Here is a 9313-nt window from a genome sequence, read left to right on the forward strand (position 1 = left end):
TCAAAATGGAATGTGAGCACTGTCCATGGCGTGATATACTCCATGAAATAGAAAAATTGATTTCTGGATAATGTGATCTGACATTTGACTGGTACTAACGGTATGGCAAAGCTGTCGTAATGTTCAAGAACAGGGGAATGTTACTCATCCATAATATCATTTGGACATTAAGTATGTAGTGGAAATTTCAAACCCCTCGCTGTACGAACTCTGGGATGTGATTAACCTTATAGGTCCAACTAGCCCCAACAATATACCTTACTAATAGTCACCTGTCACTACCCAATTAGCTATTGACGACAGTTACCAGTCGAAAATCTGTCGTCTCCAACGTCGGATGATCTAGGAGGGCTGCATTAACGTGTAACCTATCGTAACTGCCTATCGTAACTGTTGAAAATCACAACAGGTAAACTCTAAGAAAATATATGTGCGCAATGTGATCCTTAAGCATACGTAACAGATACGTTGCCCATTGCAACAAGTTTTGAAATTTCATCATTATTGTACTTAAACGTGATAGAAATAGTAAATCATTGGAAGGGGTGGAAGATAATGAATTTCCATAAGCAAATTAAACTCAAATCCTATTTAATTGACAAAGAAGTTAAATTTGTTATTTACCCTTGATGGCTGTAAATTCACATTCTAAGTGGATTATCTCTAAATCCCTTCAGCGCAATATTTGAGAACTGAAGCACGAAATAGAAATAAAAAAAATAAAAGAACATTTTCAGTTGAAAGAGGTTGTAGACCCATGTCACTGAAACATCGCATGTTAGGGAGCAAATACAATTCTGGACAAAGACCCATTTACCACAGGAAATTTTGACGAGAATGCCAACGCGAGGTAGTATGATTTCGTCAGAAGCTAGTACTATTATGAAGCTCATTCCTATGACTTAATCGTCACGTTAAGATCTCCATATTTGACAAAGAGGCATTGCGTGAGCGGATCAATCGATGTAACCAAATGACTAACATTGTGCGCATGTTGCAGAATCATGAATTGTAGCATATAACTAATCTAAATATCGATAAAGAAATAAAGAATTAATAACATCTTAATACTGACCCACCGCCAATATGAAGTGTCACAGAAGATCCAGAGAATTCTGTTCGTCTTAACAAAGCTTAAATAATGATGAACGAGTACATGTTTCCTTACGGGAATCGTCTGTTTATTAACAGATGGTGAAATAAAATACCATTCCTTTATGCGTAGACTTAGCGTTTCTACATCTCTGTAGGCACGTTTCAGGCCACTGTTAAATGGATAAGGGGTGCTACTACATTATTGCGCTTGGAGAGCATTAAAGTTTCGGTTAGAGGAAATACTTCGCTGTTTCTGACTTGGTTGGACTCATATACAACGAAAACACACCAGTGAGAATTAATGGTAACGTTTTGCAGAATGGCGTAGGACGATTCCAATAATTAGCCTTTTTCCAAATATCTCTACAGCTCTGAGCAAAAATTGTTTGTAATATTACTTATTGACTCAACCATCAGCAGTTTTTATTTCTTGTTTTACCGTAGCTAATCCCTTTCTTTTTCATTCCACAATCAAAACGTTACCGTCATGGCGGAGTTAAGTAAGTGTAAGAGAGTGTGTAAGAGAACTCTCGATCGGTGGCAGTACCGTTAATGGCAGATAAAAGCTGTGGAACCGTGCGTAGACCAGAGTTATGACAACACACGCTGTTAAAACTGCCGGTAATTGCAGCAGGCAATTAGCGTTGCCATCGCGTGCTTTTTTTTAGTCATCAGTCTTTTGCTTGGTTTGATGTGGCCCGCCACGAATTCCTTTCCCGTACCAAACTTTTCATCGCGGAGTCGCAATTGCAACTTACTGTTGTGTATGCCGTGTCGTGTCATGTAGACTGTCTGTCAGTATGAATCGTGTTATTGTATGAAAGTGCTGTAAAGACATGCACACGCTGTGAAATGTATAGTACGAATCTGATAAAGCTTGTTTATGTCTAGTAAATCTATGTATGTAGGCCTAGTTTAATATTGTTTCCGTAACATGTTACGTGAAACTTTCAAAATAGGTCTATACGCTGAAAACAAACTGCGAGGATCTTGAATGTATTAAAATGCGGGTAGCTAGCTTTATATCTGAAACATCCTTTAAATTTAAACACCATACACATACGTAATAGCAGTTCTCTTTAGTGGTAACATTCTATTACCTTTTCATCTGCTTTATCAGAAACTACATCTCACCTACAAGCACAAACTACAGCCGCAAGGTATTAAACTGTCTTTGGTGGGTAGACCTATGAGTTCCGGCTAGTAAGCTCTCAGGGCTATCTTTTTATTAAATGCCAAATATAGTTCATTAATAAAATATCCAGCTCTCATGGATTACGTTCTAGCATGAACAGCTGTATGTACCCTCTCGTAATATTTGAAACTTCTCTCCATAAATATTTTTTTTCTTTTTGTTGATAAAACATTGTCACACACAAGCATTTTGCTTTCACGTAAAATTCTTTGACATTAAGCAAAATACTTATCCACTCTGAAGGAGTATTATTAGTATTTTTTAAACAAGTCTGAGTTGAATATTATTAATCAGTTCAGAAATATTGTGAAATAAGATTATCGGCCTTAAAGATGGCCGACAACAATACAAATAGCATCTGCGCCTTTCGCGTGTTATTAAAAATATTCACAGACACTTCTTAAAGCGTAGGCTGATGGGTTTAGAGAATATTACAACATGAGAGTGCTTGAAAATACCAAATTACACTTGCAGCAATCACGTCTGGCCTCCAGCACGCTCAAGATACAACGCCAGAAATCTAAGAATAAGAAGTGAGAACAAAAAAAATCATCAGAGCATTTGTTCTAAGAATGATAACGATCATAGATATTATTGTCCCGTGTAACAGTTCTTTGTAGGTCATGACACATTTAATTAAAATTTTTCGTAATATTTTTGTAAATAAAGTACGTGTTTATCAGATTTTGACACTTTATAACTCGCAAAAGAAGTCTCTCATGGTAAATAAAGTTCACTTTCACGAAAGTTTATCGTACAAGGGTCTGCTCCAGGAGGCAAGCGGTAAATAACGTTTCTACATCTACATCTACATACATACTCCGCAAGCCACCTGACGGTGTGTGGCGGAGGGTAACTTGAGTACCTCTATCGGTTCTCCCTTCTACTCCAGTCTCGTGTTGTTCGTGGAAAGAAAGATTGTCGGTATGCCTCTGTGTGGACTCTAATCTCTTTGATTTTATCCTCATGGTCTCTTCGCGAAGATATACGTAGGAGGGAGCAATATACTGCTTGACTCTTCGGTGAAGGTATTTTCTCGAAACTTCAACAAAAGCCCGTACCGAGCTACTGAGCGTCTGTCCTGCAGAGTCTGCCACTGGAATTTATCTATCATCTCTGTAACGCTTTCGCAATTACTAAATGATCCCGTAACGAAGCGCGCTGCTCTCCGTTGGATCTTCTCTATCTCTCATATCAACCCTATCTGGTAAGGATCCCACGCCGGTGAGCAGTATTCAAGCAGTGGGCGAACAAGTGTACTGTAACCTACTTCCCCTGTTTTCAGACTGCATTTCCTTAGGATTCTTCCAATCAATCTCAGTCTGGCATCTACTTTACCCACAATTAATTTTATATGGTCATTCCATTTTAAATCACTCCTAATGCCTACTCCCAGATAATTTATGGAATTAATTGTTTCCAATTGCTGAACTGCTACATTGTAGCTAAATGATAAAGGATCTTTCTTTCTATGTATTCGCAGCACATTTCACTTGTCTACATTGAGATTCAATTGCCATTCCCTGCACCATGCGTCAATTCGTTGCAGATCCTCCTGCATTTCAGTACAATTTTCCATTGTTACAACCTCTCGATATTATACAGCATCATCCGCAAAAAGCCTCAGTGAACGTCCGATGTTATCCACAAGGTCATTTATATATATATTGTGAACGGTCCTACGACACTCCCCTGCGGCACACCTGAATTCACTCTTACTTCGAAAGACTTCTCTCCATTGAGAATGACATGCTGCATTCTGTTACCTAGGGACGCTTCAATCCAATCACACAATTGGTCTGATAGTCCATATGCTCTTACTTTGCTCATTAAACCACTGTGAGGAACTGTATCAAACGCCTTGCGGATCTCAAGAAACATGGCATCTATTTTGTAACCCGTGTCTATGACCCTCTGAGTCTCGTGGACGAATAGCGCGAGCTAGGTTTCACACGATCGTCTTTTTCGAAACACATGTTGATTCCTACAGAGTAATTTCTAGTTTCCAGAAAACTCACGATACTCGAACATAATACGTGTTCCAAAATTCTACAACTGATTGACGTTAGAGATATAGGTCTATAGTTCTGCGCATCTGTTCGACGTCCCTTCTTGAAAACGGGGATGATCTGTGCCCTTTTCCAATCCTTTGGAACGCTACGCTCTTCTAAAGACCTACGGTACACCGCTGCAAGTAGGGGGGCTAGTTCCTTCGCGTACTCTGTGTAAAATCGAACTGGTATCCTATCAGGTCGACTGGTGGATGTATTCTAATATCTGTCTTCCTCTACAGTTTTCACCTTGTACTGCTCCCTCTGATACCATGGAGGTTACTGCCTGATGTTTAAACTGATGTCCTATCATCTTGTTCCTCCTTCTTGTCAGGGTTTTGCGCACACTCTTTGCCTCGCCGATTCTGCGGAGAACGTACCTTATCAGTTCGCCTAATTTTCAAGATTCTTCTGTGTCACCACATCTCAAACGTTTCAATTCTCTTCTTCCTACAGTCCACATTTCACTATTTTACAATGTTCAGAAATTTCTTCCTCAAATTAGAATCTGTGCTCGATGCTAACAGACTTGTCTTGGCAAGGAATGATATTTTTGCCTGTACTTGTCTGCTTTTTATGTCCTCCTTGCTTCGTCGATCATGGGTTATTTGCTTCCTAGGTAGCATATTTCCTTAACATCATTTACTTCAGCATCTCCAATTTTGATATTCAGTTTCTCACTGTCTTCATTTCCGCTACTTCTCATTACTTTTGTCTTTCTTCTATTTACTCTCACTTCACATTCTGTACTTGTGAGACTGTTCATTCCGTTCAACATATTCTGTTAATTCTTCTTCACTTTTACTGAGGATAGCAAGGTAACCAGCCAATCTTATCGTTAATACCCTAGCGCCTTGAATTTTAATCCCACTCTTGAACCTTTCTTTTATTTCCGTCATTCCTTCTTCGATGTATAGATTGAACAGTAGGGGCGAAACATTCATCCCCGCCTTACACCCTGTTTAATCAGAGCACATAGTTTTTGGTATTTCAGTCTTATTGTTCCCTTTTGGTACTTGTACATCTTGTATAATACCCGTCTTCTAAAGTAGCATGCTCCTATTTTGCTCAGAATTTTGAACGTCTTGCCCCATTTCACACTGTCGAATGTTTTTTACAGGTGGAAAAATCTTATGAACGTATCCTGCTTTTTATTCAGCCTTGCTTCCATTATCAGCCGCAACGTAGGACTCTATCTCTGGTGCCCTTACCTTTCCTAAAGCCAGACTGATCGTCATCTAACAGATAATCAGTTTTGTTTTCCGTTGGTCTGTGTATTATCTTTTGTCAGCAACTTGGATGCATGAGCAGTTACTTGTATTTACCTGCCTTCGCTGTCTTCGCACTATATGGATGATATTTTGTCCGATAGATGAACGTTAGTTGTTTAATCGTCATTTTCAATACTGCATTTTACGTCTTCTATGTTTCAATTATTTCGCGAGCTAGTTACTGCAGAATTGATGAAAAGATGATTTTGTACCCAGTATCGACTAAGAACACTATCTTTGGAGGTATCGTCTGTGAGTTTGAAATAAGCAGACTTGGTTCATTTCCGTAGGTAGCGGAAAATGTGAGTGCAGAGCGCTCCCGAGCACACCGAAAAACAGTTGTAGAATACAAATCTCTGTTGTGGAGTGCAGCGACCAAGAGTTGAAAGCGACTTGTCACTGGGTTGCAGCTTGATGATGATGGTAATGATCATGATTTATGGCTGAGGGCGCTAAACAGCAAGGTCGTCAGTGCCCTACATATTGATGAAATGGTTCTGTTATTGGCTTTATCAGAAGGGATATCATATCTGCAAAGTTTTTCCGTTAATCATTCGTGAGGTACTAACATTTCATGGTTAAATTTCCACTGAGCCATGATGCGAAATTGTTATGAGCAGTACAAGTCTAGTTAAGTTCGACGTGTCGTTACTAATTTGTTGTGTGTTTATAACGTCGGTAGCTACGAAGCTAGGTATAGAACCCGGTTTCGGTCATTTACACCGAAGAGTAGTATAATTACCACCATCACTCTTCCTGAGAGATTAGCTTATTAAACTCATCCCGAACAGGCCATGAAGGCCCAAAGGCACCGACCGGCCGCCGTGTCATCCTCAGCCCACAGGCGTCACTGGATGCGGATATGGAGGGGCATGTGGTCAGCACACCGCTCTCCCGGTCGTATGTTTCCGAGACCGGAGCCGCTACTTCTCTATCAAGTAGCTCCTCAGTTTGCCTCACAAGGGCGGAGTGCACCCCGCTTGCCAACAGCGCTCGGCAGACCGGATGGTCACCCATCCAAGTGCTAGCCCAGCCCGATAGCGCTTAACTTCGGCGATCTGACGGGAACCGGTGTTACCGCTGCGGCAAGGCCGTTGGCCCATCTTATTAAATGCTTTGTTTTTTGGGTGGTAACTTCGTTTACATGATGAGTACGTATTTCCATTAGTCCAGCACGTGTCGCTTTGCGCACTCTGGAATCATGTATTAGTCTTATCATTTGATTTAACAATTTAGTTATATGCAGTGTTACAAAAACATTCCTCCTTTTCTTTGCTTTTCCTAATAGTTCATTTGATACTTACTTGTATTAACGAGACTCATACTGTATTTTAGTCTTCTTATGCTCGCACAAATAGATACATTGGCTGTACTGATTGATTACTTCTGCGATCGCCGCATAATACGTTCACACGAAAGATAGCATGCCTTATTCTATACACCACGTACGTGTTACAGTAAACAGGTTCAGTGTGATGGTGGCGTAGCTTGCAGAGACTGTGTACGCAAATGTACAGAAATGCATATGTTCTTTGTTCATATTTGACTGTCATAATCACAAATCTGTGTTTACACACCCACTGCACCGTGACAGACTGTATGCCGACTCTCAAAAACACATTCACTATTGCTGGAATCAGAGATGTTTCTTCACTTTCACCTGTTCAGTTTCTTATTGAATGTATCTGTCGTTTACAGTTTAACTGTTAAGATAAATGTACACTGCTCATATAAATTTCGTTTCTCATATTTTGTTCGTTAGTTAATTTAATGGGAAATACGTTTGTCTGTGATACGACAGAGCATTCACCAATCAGGGCATGTTGGAATTTACTTGCAACAGTAATCACGTTCTAAACAGAACTGTCACCTTACAAAGTTCTGATGGTAGGTCTCCAGACTCAAATTCTACGCACCAACTTCATATGTTACTTGGTTCCCACTACCCCTAATGATTTCAGAAATTACGAGGAAATATTATCTATTCCTTCCGCCTTATTTGATACTTCCAAAGTTCTTAAACAGTGACACTAACTCTGTATTCCCTATGCCTTTCATATCAATTACATTTGTTCCTCAAGCACGTCACCGTAACGTTCTTCCTTCTAATTTCACCGAAGACTGTTTTAACATTTTTGTATGCTGTATCAGTCCTGAGAATACCATTTCTTGTCCGAGTATTCCACATATTTCCCTGCAAACATTACCTTCCCAGAGATGGAAACGGGAGACTAATCTAGAATCTTTTATCCTTGAGAAGGACATGACACTTTTTCAGTTACAGGCCACGTGTCCTGTGGATATACTTCGTGTGTCTTTGATGCAGTGGTTACCTCTGCTTTCTGTATCCTCATGCCATTGATCAATGCTGTATCTTCGGCGTTTTGGGGCCAGTTTTCCACCCTAATGGCAATAGGCTCTCCTGAAACTTTCCCCTCCTCTGCCACCTTTGACAAGGTCGTTGAAAGAACGGGGGTGACTTCTTATGCCGGAAGCCTAGGGTCACCATTGCTGATGTTTGTTGTTCAGAATTAGGCAATGGCTAAGTTTGATCCTGGGATCCACAAAGTTTTCACTACTTAAAACGAACAGTTACGAACTTATCTACAGGTAGACCAGAAAGTTGTGCTACAAGTATAACGGACGCCTCATTTATTCAAAAGTTTTCGTGCTCTGTTGCAGTAAGCTGTCAGTTTCATCTTAGATCCTTATTTAATGGCAGTTCCCTTGCTCTTGAGCGAAATGGGGTCTGAAAATCCACGATTCCGAAAGGGTTTGTTGATTTATGCTTTATTAATAACTATCGGACACTGAACTTTACGAAACATCACTCCATTTGAAGTGCACGTATTTATGGACATGGCAAACTATGTATGTTGTTTCTATTTTCTTGTGCCGAGTCTAGCAATTTTTCTCATATTCTCTCTGAAACACATTTCTTTGCTAGCTTGAACAGAAGATGGTTATCGAAGTGCTTAAAATTGAAAATAACATTTGGAATTGAAGTGTATGGTGTCACTGAATACTTGTGAGACGAGGCAGCACTGATATACTTTCAGTGTGTAAATTAGTAATAAAAGAAAGTGAGGATGGTCTCTAGTTAGCAGGACATCTGCTAATCCTGATATGTAGAGAATATAACCTCAGCAGTTTATTGCATAAAACTAAAGTTATTACCTTTCCAGGTAAATACCCAATACAGTCAAAAATTGCGGAACAACTGTATCTTCTTAAACATCTGAGGCGCGACTCGAGTTACGAGTATGATAATAAATGATAATAATATTGATTAAAAGCTACACAAATTTGAAGAAATATATGAAGCAATGAGCACAATACTTAAAAACTCGAAAAGATAAAAAAATAAGTTTTATACAACTACAGTGGCACACTTATTATCATATAGAAGAGAGAGTCGGATAAATGCAAAGAAAGGTGACAGAAAAATTCAAATAGCATAAATGAGATTGTTGAGAAGAGCGATGGGCTGTTCAAAAAGAGATTTCATAGAAAATGAAAACATTTGAAATGAATGTATGTGCCTTTAATGAGGCAATAGCTTTCCAGTTATTACGGTAGGTTGAAACAACATATAAATGGAATGAGAGCTGGAAGACTGGTAAAGATAATTCCCAATTACAGCCGAAAATGGAGAAGGGACGCGAGTCGACCAAGGAAACAAGGCATTGTACATACGTTCA

The 9313-nt window shown here is 39.5% G+C and overlaps 1 pseudogene; it reads right to left on the reverse strand.

Annotated features, from left to right (window-relative positions):
• Positions 1-6593: 6593 nt before the first annotated feature.
• On the reverse strand, positions 6594-6711 carry LOC126426900 (5S ribosomal RNA; annotated as a pseudogene).
• Between the last annotated feature and the right edge of the window lie 2602 nt (positions 6712-9313).

Source organism: Schistocerca serialis, chromosome 1 (assembly GCF_023864345.2).
Source record: "Schistocerca serialis cubense isolate TAMUIC-IGC-003099 chromosome 1, iqSchSeri2.2, whole genome shotgun sequence".
NCBI lineage: Eukaryota > Metazoa > Arthropoda > Insecta > Orthoptera > Acrididae > Schistocerca > Schistocerca serialis.